Genomic DNA, 14,144 nt, shown 5'->3' on the forward strand with positions numbered 1-14,144 from the left:
AAGAAAGACCTAGAACATTACGCCACTGGAGCCTCACACAGAGCATTTCTCCCTCTGTAACAGATTATGTTCTTGTCAAAATACCCACTGCCTCTCTCTATGGGGCCCGTCCCCTCCCCGTATCTTTCCTATGTCACTAAGACTTGTTTCGATCAACAAATATGAATAGAAACAGCGTGAGCCCTTTCCCCCAGATGCGTTGGGAACCACTGCATGCCTCCCCCACGTTTCCTTTTCTTCTGCCCTAGACTGTCACATTCCAGACTGGGCTTCTCCATCAGTCTTGGTCCAAAAATGAAGAGAGAATTTGGAGTAGAATTGTTGTTACCCCACGAAGGGCATAGTTTGAATAAGAAATACATTTCTGTTGTCAGGAGCTCATAAGATTTTGTAGTCAAGCTATCTCAGTCTAACTTACCTTATAGTTAGAGCGACAAGGAGGCCTTCCCCACCACACACCTACAATAGCCAGCAACTTCCCTGTCTGCCTGGGTGCCTAGTCTCCCATTTATCCACCCATTTACACAGTGTTGACTGGGCTTCAAGCTTTGTGAGAGGTATTAGAGCTGTAATAATGGGTAAGACATGCCCAGAGGGAGCTGGTCATGTCAAGAAATAACTGGAACGGAAAGCGGTGAGTGTTAGAGGAATGAATGTTCAAAGTGCCAAGAGGGCCCAGAGGAAGGCTGATTCAGACCAGCTGAGGGCTGCAGGAAAAGCCCAGGCAAGCTCTGCAGGAGCCGCGCACATCAGGGGCCCCCTAGCACGTGGCTGACCCAGCAGGCATAGCTCATGACTGTCCGTATTCTCTGGAGCATAGACCCAGCTGAAAGGCAACCAAGACATTGAGTGAATTGCCCAACACATCAAGATGTATGTGAAATTCCAAGAAACACTACAGGAACTCAAAGGAAGGCAGGAGTCTCTCCCACTTGTGTCTGCACAGGAGGTCTTTGGGAAGGAGGCTGGATTTCAGCTGAGCAGTGAAAGGTGGGTTGAATTCTTCCTGGTGGAAGTTGGGGGCAGGTCACTTCAACAGAAGGAAAAAAAAATGTGCAAAACACCCAAGGCAGGAGACCGGGCTCTGTTCCAGAGACAGTGTGTGGAGCAGGGAGCCATGGCTCGCACGGGGAGCGGAGGAAAGCTGGGCTAGAAGTCGGGCCTCAGAGCCACATCCTAAACACAAGACAAGGTCTGTAGCCCTGATGTGGCAGGAGCCATGGACATTTTCTGATTATGGAAACTGCATGATTAGAAAAGACATTTTAGAATGAGGAGGAATAGCCCTGGCATCGTGGAAGGCGAAATGGAAGGACTAACTGGAGATGGAACAACTAATGAGGCGGCTGCTAAATGTCCCAGGCAAGAAGTCAGGGGTCCTGAGTGAGGGTGGGGGGAGTCGGAAGGAGAGAAGGGAACCAAAGTGAGAGGGTCTTGTGAAGGAGAGATCCATAATTAAAGGGGTGGGGTGCTGAGAGCAGCTCAGATGTCATGACGCTGGCGCCGAGGAGGCCCTGGAGCTGAGCCTTAAATAACGAACAAGCTCGGATGAACTGAAGGGAAGGCGGGAAACAGTAAGAGGAGGGCAGCACTTCAAGATGAGGAGACTAGTTGGACTAAGCAGAGGTCTTCTACAGAGGTATGACTGAAGACGAGGCCAGCAAGTTGAAAACCACAGTCCTGTTCAACATACACAGCCGCCTCGCCTTTATTCTACACAATAACCCCATTTTACAGATGAGGAGATGGAGACTCAAAGAGATCCTATGCAGGCTGGCTACCTAATGCATGGGGCCTGTTGAAAGGGGAAAATGTGGGGCTGCGTCTTTGATCATTATTAAGAATTTGAAGGCAGTGACAGCAGAGCCGTGAGCCAAGCCCACGACCCTCTGTGCACCGAACACTGTGTGACTGCACAGGCCACCCAGCCACACCACAGGGCCCAGTGCAGTGACTGCCCTGGGTTCATACAGCAGAAAAGGGTCGTGGCCGGAGGTCAGATTGCTCTCACAGCCACTGGGCGGGTGGTTGACACGGAAGCTCCGGCAGCTTGGGTCACTGAGTCACTACAATGAGTGGAGCCCCCAAAGGAAATGAAAATGAAAGATCTTGTTTTAAGCCACTGAAATTCTGGGGTGGTTTACTACTAAAGCGTAATGTGGCCTCACAAAAGCTCCGAAAACACTCACAAACCTTAAGCTGGAGAGCTAGGTCTTGAATCGAGACCCCCAAGACCCCATGGTTCTTCCTGTACCTGCATGTTTTCCAGCTGCAGATCATAGCCATTTAGAGAGTCGTGAAACCACCGTATTGGGTCACAAGCAGATTTTTACAATAACATAACAAATAAAATATACTAGAAACTACCCTTTTGTATTACACATTGTAGTGCTATTTTTCGTGATTTTTTTTTTTTTTTTTTTTTTTTGCAGTACCTGTGTATAGTCAAAGTCACAATATAAAATGCACTTCTTCCTGTGGATCATTGTCAATAAAAAATTTTTAAAGCCACTGCTCTGCACAGGACAGGAAAACAAGTCCACCCCAATGATTTGGAGACTCATAATTTCTTTCAAAATTAGCAAAATCAGAGCACACTCAGATGCATATTGCCAACATGGTTAATGCTTGGGGCTTCACCATTTCCCAGCAAGGAAGCATTCCAGATTTCTTCCAGAGCGAAACTCAAACTTTGTAACATGCCCCTTTAACTCCGTTAATCCCCCACCCTCTCCGTCCTAATTCTTATTCTGTCTTAAAAGAACCATGAAATCATCGTTTTGGAAACAAGCAACAAAACTTCATTGTCTTTGTGCACAAGTCGACAAAGGCTGGGCACACATGTGCCCACTGGAGCAGCTACTAAAAAGTCAGGCAAGAAGCCACTGTGTCACCAGCGCTAGGTCTGAGGCCGGGCCTCTTCCTTTCTTCAAACCCATGACAGGGCTGAGCCCGTCAGAAGCGAGTCATCGAGGAGTGCCAGCATCCGCCCACCGAGGGAGACCTATTCACTCCGGGGGGAAGAAACCTGCAGACAATTCTTGTGCTTTGCTGTGCCAGAAGCTGTCAGGCCTGCTTCTCACCATTGCAACTGTGGGACCGAACCCCCGCTTACAAAAATAAGAACGCACAAGAGAACTGAAAATAGTTTATTTCCAATGACTTCCTGCAAATTCCCAGATGTGAGCTGCCGTGGCTGCGAGGGGCACACATTTGGGGCCGGTGTGTGGATATTCTCTCTAAATTCTCTCTCCAAACCCAGCAAATTGGGACAGCAAGGATGTTATCAATCATTTAAATGAAGTTGAGTTTCTGCTCCACCCCTCTTTCATAGGCCCTGACTTCTGGGGGCTGGGGGTCTGAGGGATGCTGTTGCGACTTTTTTCTATGCAGAAGTCACCTTCCCCTGGTGTAAGATGGCTGCAGCAAACTTGTCGAGTTTCTCTCTCTACAATGTGATTTACATCCAGCTACCTCTTGTGTTTTCAAACCACCCTTGTTTCAGGTCAGGATGTGTTTCCATATTCTCAGCATAGTCTCCAGGCTTCCGCTGCTGCCCCTGCTCACTTCTTTTGCCCTTGTCTAAAACAGCCAGAGCATTGTCTTAAATGCAGATCTTATCAGCCACTTTCTCCCTTAAACTCCATATTTTTAATGACTCCCCCCAGAATAAAGACCAAGCCTTACCAAGGTCAACAAGACTTGGGGTTGGGGGTTGGTCTGGTCCTTCCCACCCCCAGGGCTCTTCTCAGACTCCTCTCCCCTTTGCTCTCTGAGGCCCGCACTGCCACGCTGTCCTTCCTGACATTTCTGGAATGCATCTGGCTCTTCCCTGCCTCGGGACCTTTGCACCTGCTGTTCTTGCTGAACAGAATGTCCCTTCTTCCACGTACTCCATACTGTTAAAACCTACTCACCCCTCTTTTCCTAGCCAAAATAACACTTTCTCAAGAGACTTTCCAGAACTCCCAAAAGGAACCAAGTCACTCCACTCCCTCCATATTGTCTTCCACTATCGTATGCTTTTCTGTTATTGCTCTTATTATAACATATAAAAGAGTATGATTTTGAATGTCTCTCCCCCACTAGACTACACTTCATGAGGTCAATAATGGTTCACTCTCTGTACCATGTCTTAACATGGTGCCTGATATCCAGAACCTAGTAAATAAATAGTTGTTGAATAAATTCTAAAGCCCCTTGAAAAGACTTCTTTGAGATCTTGCAAAAGATTTCTTTGGCTCAGGAACTGCTATTCTCCTAAGAGCAAATGTCTACATCTGTTTCCCCTTTCTTTTTCTTTGGATGCTGGCGAACTCAGAGCCATGAATAAAAATCCAATATGTTAATTCTGTGGATACATGGGGTTTGCATATTAATTTTTTTCTTCACTTTGTCTTGATTTCCTACTTTTCATTACTATTATTTTATTTAAGTATAGTTGACATACAATGTCGGGGGGAGGCTTGTATTCAAGATCATTTTTATTAGTTTCAGATGCACAGCGTAGCGGTTAGACAATCATGTATTTTACGAAGCGTTCCCCCCGATATTTCAGGTACCTGCCTGGCACCATTCATAGTTATTGCAGCTTTTAATTACACTTTCTCGGGGTGGGTGTTTGTCATCTTATTCCATGAGAAGGAACACCACATGATACTGCAATGAAATTCCATTGCAAACTTCATGGTGAAATTCAAGGCAGTAGCGCAGGTTGAACTCTAACGAAAGAGGTGGAGATAAATATTTATCTCTCAGGTGTCGGAAGACCTTTCAGATTGAAGGAATGAAAAGGGAACAGAGCAGCTGCCGTGAGGGTCAGAAGGCCTGGGACATATGTCCTCACTGTAGCACTTGGGCGGATTGCTCCCCAAACCCTAGACTCCTCATTTTGTGAATGAGAGAAACCCTCTTGTACTTAACACACAAGCCTGTTGAAACACTGCATGACAGCCCTTTGCAGTCTAAAAAGCAGACCCACGCATGCACGCGTGCATAAACTCACACACACACATGACTATATGGCTATGCTCAAGGGGGCGGAGGGTGAGCTTTGATGAGATCACATTTGATTTCGGGACTGGCTCATGGACAAATTTTCAAGTGAGTAAAGTTTTCCATTGGTGCATTCCTTCTTTCCAGCCTCTCGTCCTGGGTCTTACTCATTCTTTCCAGCCTCCCCTCCTGGGTCTCACTAACGGGGCTGCTCGACACTGTCAGGCTCAGAGACCCCCACCGAGGCACAGCTAGAGACTGCCCAGAGGTGTTACTCCTCCTTCCTGTTGTCCTCCATCAAAACCCATCAGCCCTGTGGAAGGATTCCCTTACCTCTCCAAAGTCCTTAGCTGATAATTTCGTCTGGTAAACTAATTAAAACTAAAGATGACTGACAATGTAGAAAGATAATTGAACTATTACTCTATAGCCTGATGAGGGGTCTAATGAGGGGAGGCCCAAAGAGGGATATGTAAGGGTACAAAGGCTTCCCAAAGGAAAAGGACTCACACTGAGCCCAAAAGGTCAGGCGGGGTTTTTGAAGTGGAGGAAGAGAAGGAGAGTCTGTGAGCAAAAGAAAACAGTATATCCTGAAACCTGAAGGATGGGTGTTAACCGTGGCTGATGTGTCTACCTGCTTGTTCTGAGCCACCCTGAAGTCTGTATCCCTGATAGCCCCCAAAACACTGCAGGATGGGAATGGTCCCTCAGGAGGCCACCAGGAGCTTCCCGAGGCAAAGCGCTCCCTGGCTGCCCAAGGAAACATCCCCCAGGAAGCCTGACAAGTCCTCGTGAATGAGATTAGTGCCCTCATAAAAGAGACCTCAGAGCGTTCTCTTCCCCTCCTAACACATAAGAAGAGAGAGAAGACTGTGTTCCAAGTATGAACCAGTAACCAGATCTTCACCAGATATGGAATCTGCTGGCTCTTTGGTTTGGGGACTTCCTAGGGTCAAGAGCCGTGAGAAATACAAGTTTGTTGTAAAACCCCTCAGTCCAGGGTATTGTCATCGCAATAGCCCAAACTAACTGGGACGCTGCCCGGGACCGTGGGAGCCTCTGGGTCCCGCACACTCACGCCCTGCTTAGTGCTCCCATTAGTCCTGCTGTCTCACCTCCTCGAAGAAACAGTAACCTCTGTGTACCGAACATGGGCAATGCTCAGCAAGCATCCATTTCTAATAATGATGGTAGCAAAAGAAGGTTAATGCCTTGGCATATCCCAGGCAGTTGGGTAAAGCATTTTACATACATTTTCTCACTTATTCCTCATATTGGCCCTGCAATGCTAAACCAGCTCTCATGCCCATTTAATGCAAGGGAAAACCGAGGCTCCGAGAGGTCACGCGATATGCTGAACGTCACACACGGGTGTGTGGGAAGCTGCACACTAAGCCTGATTCTCTCCCACGTCAGAGTTGAAGCTCTAACCGTGATCTTCAGCTGCCTCACAGATGGTCTCCAGATCTTTCCACGGCAGGGAACGCCAAGATCATGCAAAGTTGTATGACTTACTCAAGGTTGCACCACAGAACACTGGCCACCGTGCCATGATGAGAAATGCATTCTGGTAAAGTGCCTTCTCACCATGGTTAGGCAACGAACGTGACGTGACACCTCCACTCCTTTTTCTAACCAGAAATGATGTGTATTTCAAATCCATGGAAAAGTCTCAACAATGCCTGACACCACCTGTTTCTATTGCCAGTGACTTAGCTTTTCCATTAAGACCCACAAAGGAGGGAGAGCCACAAAAGCCCAACATGTCCCAGCACCCAGCACAGAAAGCTCGTCCCCAGGAAGCGTCCGAGGTGTGAGAAAATGCATTTGGGCTTTGCAGTTGGCTTGAGAATAAAGTGATGTGTGGTCTGGTTCTTGTCTCACCACATTCTGTCAAAGTACATAATTTGCAGGTCATGCCCATGAGGGACATCTGGACTGTGTCACCACCCCCAGAATCTATGCCAGTCTCGACCAGCTGTCAGAGTTAAGGAATTTTTGAATGAAAGTGTGTGCGACTTAGCAGTAACAAATTGATGGAATGATGATGGATAGTACAGTATTATCATCACTAAAATTTGCTGAAGTTTGTTACACGACAGTGCCTTGGTGAAGAACTGTGTATTCATTCTCTTATTTAGTAACCACAACACCCTTACTGAAAACACAATGTTTCAATTTTATCTATGAAAACAATGAGACTTAATAATGTGCCCAATAATTCCAAGAGTAATATGAAACTTTTCTTTAGTCAGTGGTTTCAACTCCCTACCTTCTAGCAGATACTATCCACTTACTGTTATTTACAGTTTCCCTCCTGTCTCCTTAAAGTTTCACCCTGGCAGGGTGGGTGTTGAGTGAAAGGCACAGGTAGACACGAGTTTGGAGAATCCATTATTCACCAAGGACTATGTCAGGTATTCATTAACATTTTCTGAATAGCCCTCACAAGACTATGTATTATCATTTTCTTTTCATAGATAAGGACAGTGAGAGTAAATGACTTGCCCAAAGGACACATCTTGTAAGTGGGAGCACCTGGGCCCCTCCGATTCCATGCCTTTGTTTTTCCTGCTACCCAGGAGAACAAGAAGACAAAAAAAAAAAAAAAAAAGCCAAATAATAAGATGGATCAAGAGTCTGAGTGGTTCACCAAGTAGAGGATATATCTTAGAAAAATGTGGTAGTCTATATCTACTAAGCTATGTCTCTGTCAGAGAGCAAAACCAGAAAAAGAATAGCAATGTGTCAAAGAGCAAAGGTTAAAAATGATGTTGATCTTGAACCTTTAAATGTCATTAGGTGGGAGAGAGGACTGGGCCTGTTTGCACTGGACCTTTCATTCATTGGGTGGTCCATTCCACCACTCATATTTATGTTTGCTTGTTTTGTGTCAGGTACCTGTTAGGCCTAAAGACGTGAGAATCTTCAAATTACTGTCCCTGCCCCAAAGTAGAAACTCACACGCTACATAAGGAGGAAAAGGGGTGAGAGAAAGAGAAAACAAATGAGACTCAGACCCTGTCTTCATAGAGCTCAGAGTCTAGTGTCAACCTGAAAAGGAAACAATTGATGCATAATAGCAAATATAAACAATTATCAGAGGTCAGTTGTGATACAGGCTATGAAGGAAGATGAAAAAGAAAGATGTCATGCAAGGCTACCCGAGGAAGTGAAGCAACATTCAAGCTGTGATCTTGTAGCTGACATTGTAGTTGTAGTTCCCTACAATGCAGTTCACACTGTAGTTGAACCTAAGCTAGAACAGAGATGTTCTAGATGGAAGTATGCCATGCTTCAAGGCATGGGACCTCTTCGAGGCTCTAGAATCTCAGAAAGTCTGCAGTAGAGAATACATAGGACAGCATTGTTGCGTAGGAATAAATGTGTCAATAAATGGACTGGAGAGACTGACAGAGGCCAGGCCAGGTTTAAATGAAGATGGAAAGAGAATCTAAAAACATGGACCTCTTGGCCAAGCAGAAAGCTGTGAAAAGTGCAATGTCTTTAGATTTGTCTGCTGTACATAGAATGAATTGGAGCAGCTGAGACTGGGAGCAGAGAGACGAGATAAACGGCTACTTCCATAATCCAGGTGGGAAATGTTAGCAACTTAACTTAAGCCAATTTCAGGTCCAGAAGGTTCATGGTCCAAATTGGACAACTGGAGATTGTTCAGAGTATCCTGAAGCCTTAAGCAGAGATTATGATGCCAGATTTAACATACCTCCCAGAATTATATACCTTTATAGACCCAACTTTAATTTTTTTGGACACAATAACTACAACAATAAAAATTCCTTATACTTACATAAATATTTTAAATGGCAATGTGTTCCTACTTATACCCAGATAAGACTGCTATTTAGGAGGTATTCAGTAAATAAAGGCTGTCACTAGATTCCACAAATAGTCCTATGAATAGCAGCTCCAGTTTTCAGACAGGCAAACTAAGGCTCAGAGAAGTTAATGAGTACCCGAGGGTCCAAGGAAAATCCAGAGCCAGGAATAAAACTAAATTCTATGTGGTTTTAGCCAGGTGTTCTATCCACCTCCACACTGGAGTCCAAGGGCACATTTCTTAGTGTCTACAGACAGGAATCCAAGTTTGTGAGTAACTTAATAACCATTGATCTTAAAACATATTTTCCAGAGAGGGTTTTAAAGGAACATTTGAAAGCAACAAATTCAAACACAACTGGGAGCCAGAAAGAAGGCAAGGGAGCGTGAAATATGTTAAGGAGACAAAAAGAAAAAAAAAAAACAAAAAAAAAACCTAAGATGGTCTGTTCCCCAAAGCTCCAAATAGTCAGATCAAGCTGAGTCTTAACCTGGCTCTTTGTGTGCTAAATCTCTATTTGTAAATGTTTATTCCCACTGACAAGAAATAAGGATCTTGTCATTGTCCCTGTCCAGTGCTCACTCCCCGAGTGGCCTCTGCAGATGCCAAGCCCCACACACGCCAGAAGTCCATCCTCACACCTGGCATGTGCTGAACTAGTGCTGACTGACAACAACACTTTCTCAGGAGTCTGGGCTGCCAGCGTCTATATCCTGGGAGAACTCCCTTTCGACAGCATGAAGAAAGACACAGATGGCGAAATCTGTCTTTGTACCACATCCTGCTGGGATCCTCTTGGCTCTGGATCCAGACTCCTTCCCTCAGTCTCCCTTCTTGGATCAGGTGGAGGTGGAGTCAGCTTCCTGGCTCCTCCAGTTCATCTCTAGTGACTCAGTTTAGCCCACAGCTCTCCCACACTAAGCAAGGTTGTTGACTGGGCACTGGGGAGAGGAGAAATTAGAGGAGGATGAAAATGAGAGGAGGACCAGGTGGAACAGGGAGTGCAGTTAGACCCTGCCCTGGTTCCTTGGGGTAGACAATACTGTTCACCATGCCAGTGCCCCTCACATGCAAAAGTATATGCCTTTACCCTGTTAACTTTGACAGACTCATATGACTTTTTTTTTGGCCAAGGAAGCAGAAGCAGAAATGACACATGTCCTTTGTAAGAAGAAGCTTCTAAAAGTCCATGTATGATTTCTGAGTTCTCTATTCTCTGTGTCAATGCTCCAGATAGAGGCTGCTCATTTGCCTTGGGTCCCAGGCTGAGGCTGAGGTGAGCAAAGCCACAGCTTTGTCCACATAGCATGATAGAGAAATAAACCCTGTGGTGGCACAGGGAGATTCAGGGGTCGTTTGTTACTTAAGCATAACCCAAATTATCCTGATTACCTCTGGCTCCCTTTGGCCCTCCTTCTCTACCCCACTAAGGTGGGCCATGTGCTAGCATCTAGGTTCCCTAAAATAGCCCCCTATGTGTTTCTATATTCTAGCATGTCCCATAGCATGTTGGAATGTGTATATCTGAGGGTCCATCCACCAGCCTTCATGTTCTCGGCTTCTCGATCTATACCTACACAGCTCCTAAGCATATGGGCTTCGCTTAAAAATGTCCATTGAAATACACAAATTTACTTATTTCTGAAATCAATGTTTCATGTTATCCCTTCTTTGGGCATAGTACTGCTATTGGCTAAAAATAAAGAGAAGATAAAAACCAATGGTGCCTTCATAGCGCTCCAGGGAGAGCAGGAATGACGTGAAAACACTGTCAGCTGGCTCACCTAATGCACCGCACAGTTCTGGTGCATTTCTCCCTTACTTATTTCCTCTATAAAAGCTGGAAAAGCAACCAAGAGTGGTCATGTAATTTGGTCCTTGACAATGAAGTATAAGTGGAAATGTGTGGGTATTCTAGGAAAATGTTTGCTTTTCTGATATAAAGAACTAAAAAGGACTGAGTAGAGATAATGTCACCCATCCCCCGTCTTCCTGATCAGAAGACCAATGAGATGCCTGGGACTGGGACCACTGACATGAGAGCGTTGGTTATGGAGGAAGAAATGCACATGCCAGCCTCTCATTAAGACCGGGTTTCCTAATTAAGTGAAAAAGTAAATTTAGAGTTGTTTTTCCCATTATTAGGCTTTCTGTTACTGGCAACCAAATATGATACAGGAAACAAGTTTTTTTGTTTTGTTTTGTTTTGTTTTTGGAACATCACCTTTGCCATTTGCCTTTATGGTCTAGCCCCTAATAATACTTTAAGACTTAGCTCAGTAACTGTGTCTAGATGTTGCCAACTAATCCATTCTCTCCAGATTACACAGAACTTGAGTATCCCTTCTGTAGACTTCCAGAGACCTGGCTGTAATCTGGGGCCAACCTGGGATACTGGGCCAGCAGTAAAATTTCCAGGATCTATTACATATTTTAGGTTGCTGGATATATTCAGACATAAACACATCTGCGAGGATGGGTCTTACTGTATACCCTTGCTGAATTTATGAATAGCTCCCCCAAATTATCTTTTTCCAGTTCTTCCCCTTGTCATCAGAGTTGGACTAAATACACCCTCTGCTTCTGCAAAGGCTGCCAATTACAATGCCTTCTACTGAGGCAAACCCTCCCCAAGCTGGGTCATCAGAAAACCATCCCATGTCTCATGGTGCAAAATGGTCTTGGGAACTCGGGACTTCCTCTCCAACCTCTAGCACAGTCTTAGATACAGAGTAAAGAAAGGAATGGCACATCAAGAAGGGGAAGGAATTGTTAAGACATTTTTCAGAACCTTGTGCAGGGAGATCCTGGTGCAACCCAGAGCTAATGGGCAACCTATGGACTCGGATAACAAAGGCCTAAATGTTGGCTGCCCATTTATTAGCTGTGCAACCTTGGAAAATTTAAATAACCTCATGGTGCTTCAGTTTCTCATCTGAAAAGTAGAGATTATAATAGTACCTACCTAACAGGTTGCAGTGAGAGTCAGTTAAGGCAACACATGTAAAATGCTTAGCACATTGTCTGGCACGTGCTAGTTGCTCAGTAAATTTTAACCAGCACTATCAAGCTATAAAGATAGAGGTAAATTGGTTGGTCTCTAGCACCAAAGCTGGGAGCTGCTGTGAACTTTGGAACATGACAATTGCACGCAAGTAGACAATCGAGATGAGGAATCAGAGAAGAGGGAAGCATAATGTCAAAAATATTAGACTGGTTGAAATGCAATTATGAAAGCCAGATTTGTTAACTCATAGGAAATGTCTCTGGAAGGGGATCAAATAACTCATTTTGGAGAAATAGACTGCAGACTGGAAAGAAAAATGACTAAAAGGAAAAGAAGGTGAGATCAGCGCCACATCGAGAACCCTCTCTCATTGCACGACTTGTTTTTCCCCGAGAAGAGCTTGGTTTAGGATGAAGAATTGTCCCCTCCACAGAGATGTTCAACAGCTGCAATTCATTTGCAATTCCTGTCAAGGAAGTTGGATACAAGAAGCTGAGGCAGGAATGCAAGGAAGTGACATTGAGAGAGGCCATATTCCCCAGGGGGCCATGGAAATGAGGTCCGTACAGAGACATCCATGATTCCAAGGCTGAACTATAAATCTGGAAGTCTTCACCTTGATGAGATGAACTAATCTGAATATGCTTTTCCTCTGTTGCAACTTGGATCTGGTTAAGGGTGATCATGGTCGGGTTGGCTGGATGTGTGGGTCTCAGCCCAGGGCTAGGGGTCTGCTATCTCCAGTTCACTTGGTAAGTGACCTCTTACAATTCTTGTCTTTGAAATTACAGCAACATTGAATGAGATATTACCCTGGACCTTACACTTGTGCTACCCTCCCCTCTCTGGACTTCAGTTGTCCCCAGTGTGAAGTGAGTGCGGCCACTCCAAATCTTCCTCCAGCTTTAGATGGGCATAGTATGTGGTCAAAAGAAAAATAAATAACTGACTACTGTCCGGAGACTCTCGCAGATACCTCTCCATACGGGGTGAGGGATGAGTGCTCCTCTAACACCAAGTGAGACATTCAGGTAGTACACACTGATTTACTGACCAAAAAATAATAACAAAACATGACAAGTGTATGCAAGTAGATAACCAAGAAGAGAAGTCAGAAAAATAGTACTATTATAGCTGCGCTTTAGTATATGAACTATAAGAATTAATTTATGAGAATATCAGTATAATTCCTAAGGGTTATTATATTACTCTTAAAATTAAAAATAAAGTGAAATAATTTTCAGTGTATTAACCTACAGTGAAACAGCATAGTAAACAGATGTCCAGGGAGAGAAAGCTTAGAATACTTGTCTTTGAAATTACAGCAATGTTGAATGAGATATTACCCTGGACCTTACACTTATGCTACTGATTGAAATGGTTTGCAATCTGCATTAAAGAAACATCAACGGGTTATTACCTTCTGGTACATTGTATGCTGACAAAAGTCATCGTACTAGGAAGATCGGGCTTGTAGGACCTTCTTGCCTGTTTTTTAGTTGGGTGACCTTGGGCACATCACATCCCCTTTCTGATCTCTTGTTCATCTGTAAGAATCACAGCTGCTAATACCTGTAAACAGCTGAAAGGTCTGTGAACTCTCGCCCTTCTCTCTTCAGCCTTGAGTACTTTCTATGTTTGCCTTGAGTACTTTCTATGTTTGCCTCTGCATGCTCTACGTTCATTTGGTGCTTGTTGATTGAGAGCCCTTAAAATCAAGAGACTTGTCTCATTCAGTAAAGCAGAGAAAAATCATGGATGCTCAGAGAAGTGGAATGCTAGTGAAATGTTGTCAACTTGGCCTACTTTTCAGCCTAAAATAGTTTGATTAAAGGAGATGATAAGAGTCCCTCTCTCCCCCAGGTCTCAGGAGAGCTCTTTATGCTAAACAGGCAGCTTGAAGGAGTTTAAACATTCCTCCAGCTTGAGAGTTTCTCACAAGGTTGAACAAGCAAAATCAAATCAAAATCTTCCATCATCAAACACTTGAGAAGAATAATTTGCATCATGCAGTTACTAGGCAGGTATGGCCTTTCTGCCTTATTAAGGAAATATCTACTAGACAAATTTGGAAACAGGCAAACAAGAACCAGTACATGGGTCTGCGTTTATCTAATGAGCTGACATTTAGATTCTCTTGTTTAAATGTGACCCTAATTTCAATTATGCAGCTGATTGTGAATTTTGGGAGAGGGATGGGCTGTTACTTATTGGGAGTCTTAAAACCACAACAGTAGTCAGTTATTTACTTATTGTTCTTTATGGTCACATTTCTTATTTATCTACTGCTGGAAGGAACTT

The sequence above is a fragment of the Pteronotus mesoamericanus genome, unplaced genomic scaffold (assembly GCF_021234165.1).
Source record: "Pteronotus mesoamericanus isolate MK-2021 breed Mesoamerican mustached bat unplaced genomic scaffold, CSHL_Meso_final contig_78, whole genome shotgun sequence".
Lineage (NCBI taxonomy): Eukaryota > Metazoa > Chordata > Mammalia > Chiroptera > Mormoopidae > Pteronotus > Pteronotus mesoamericanus.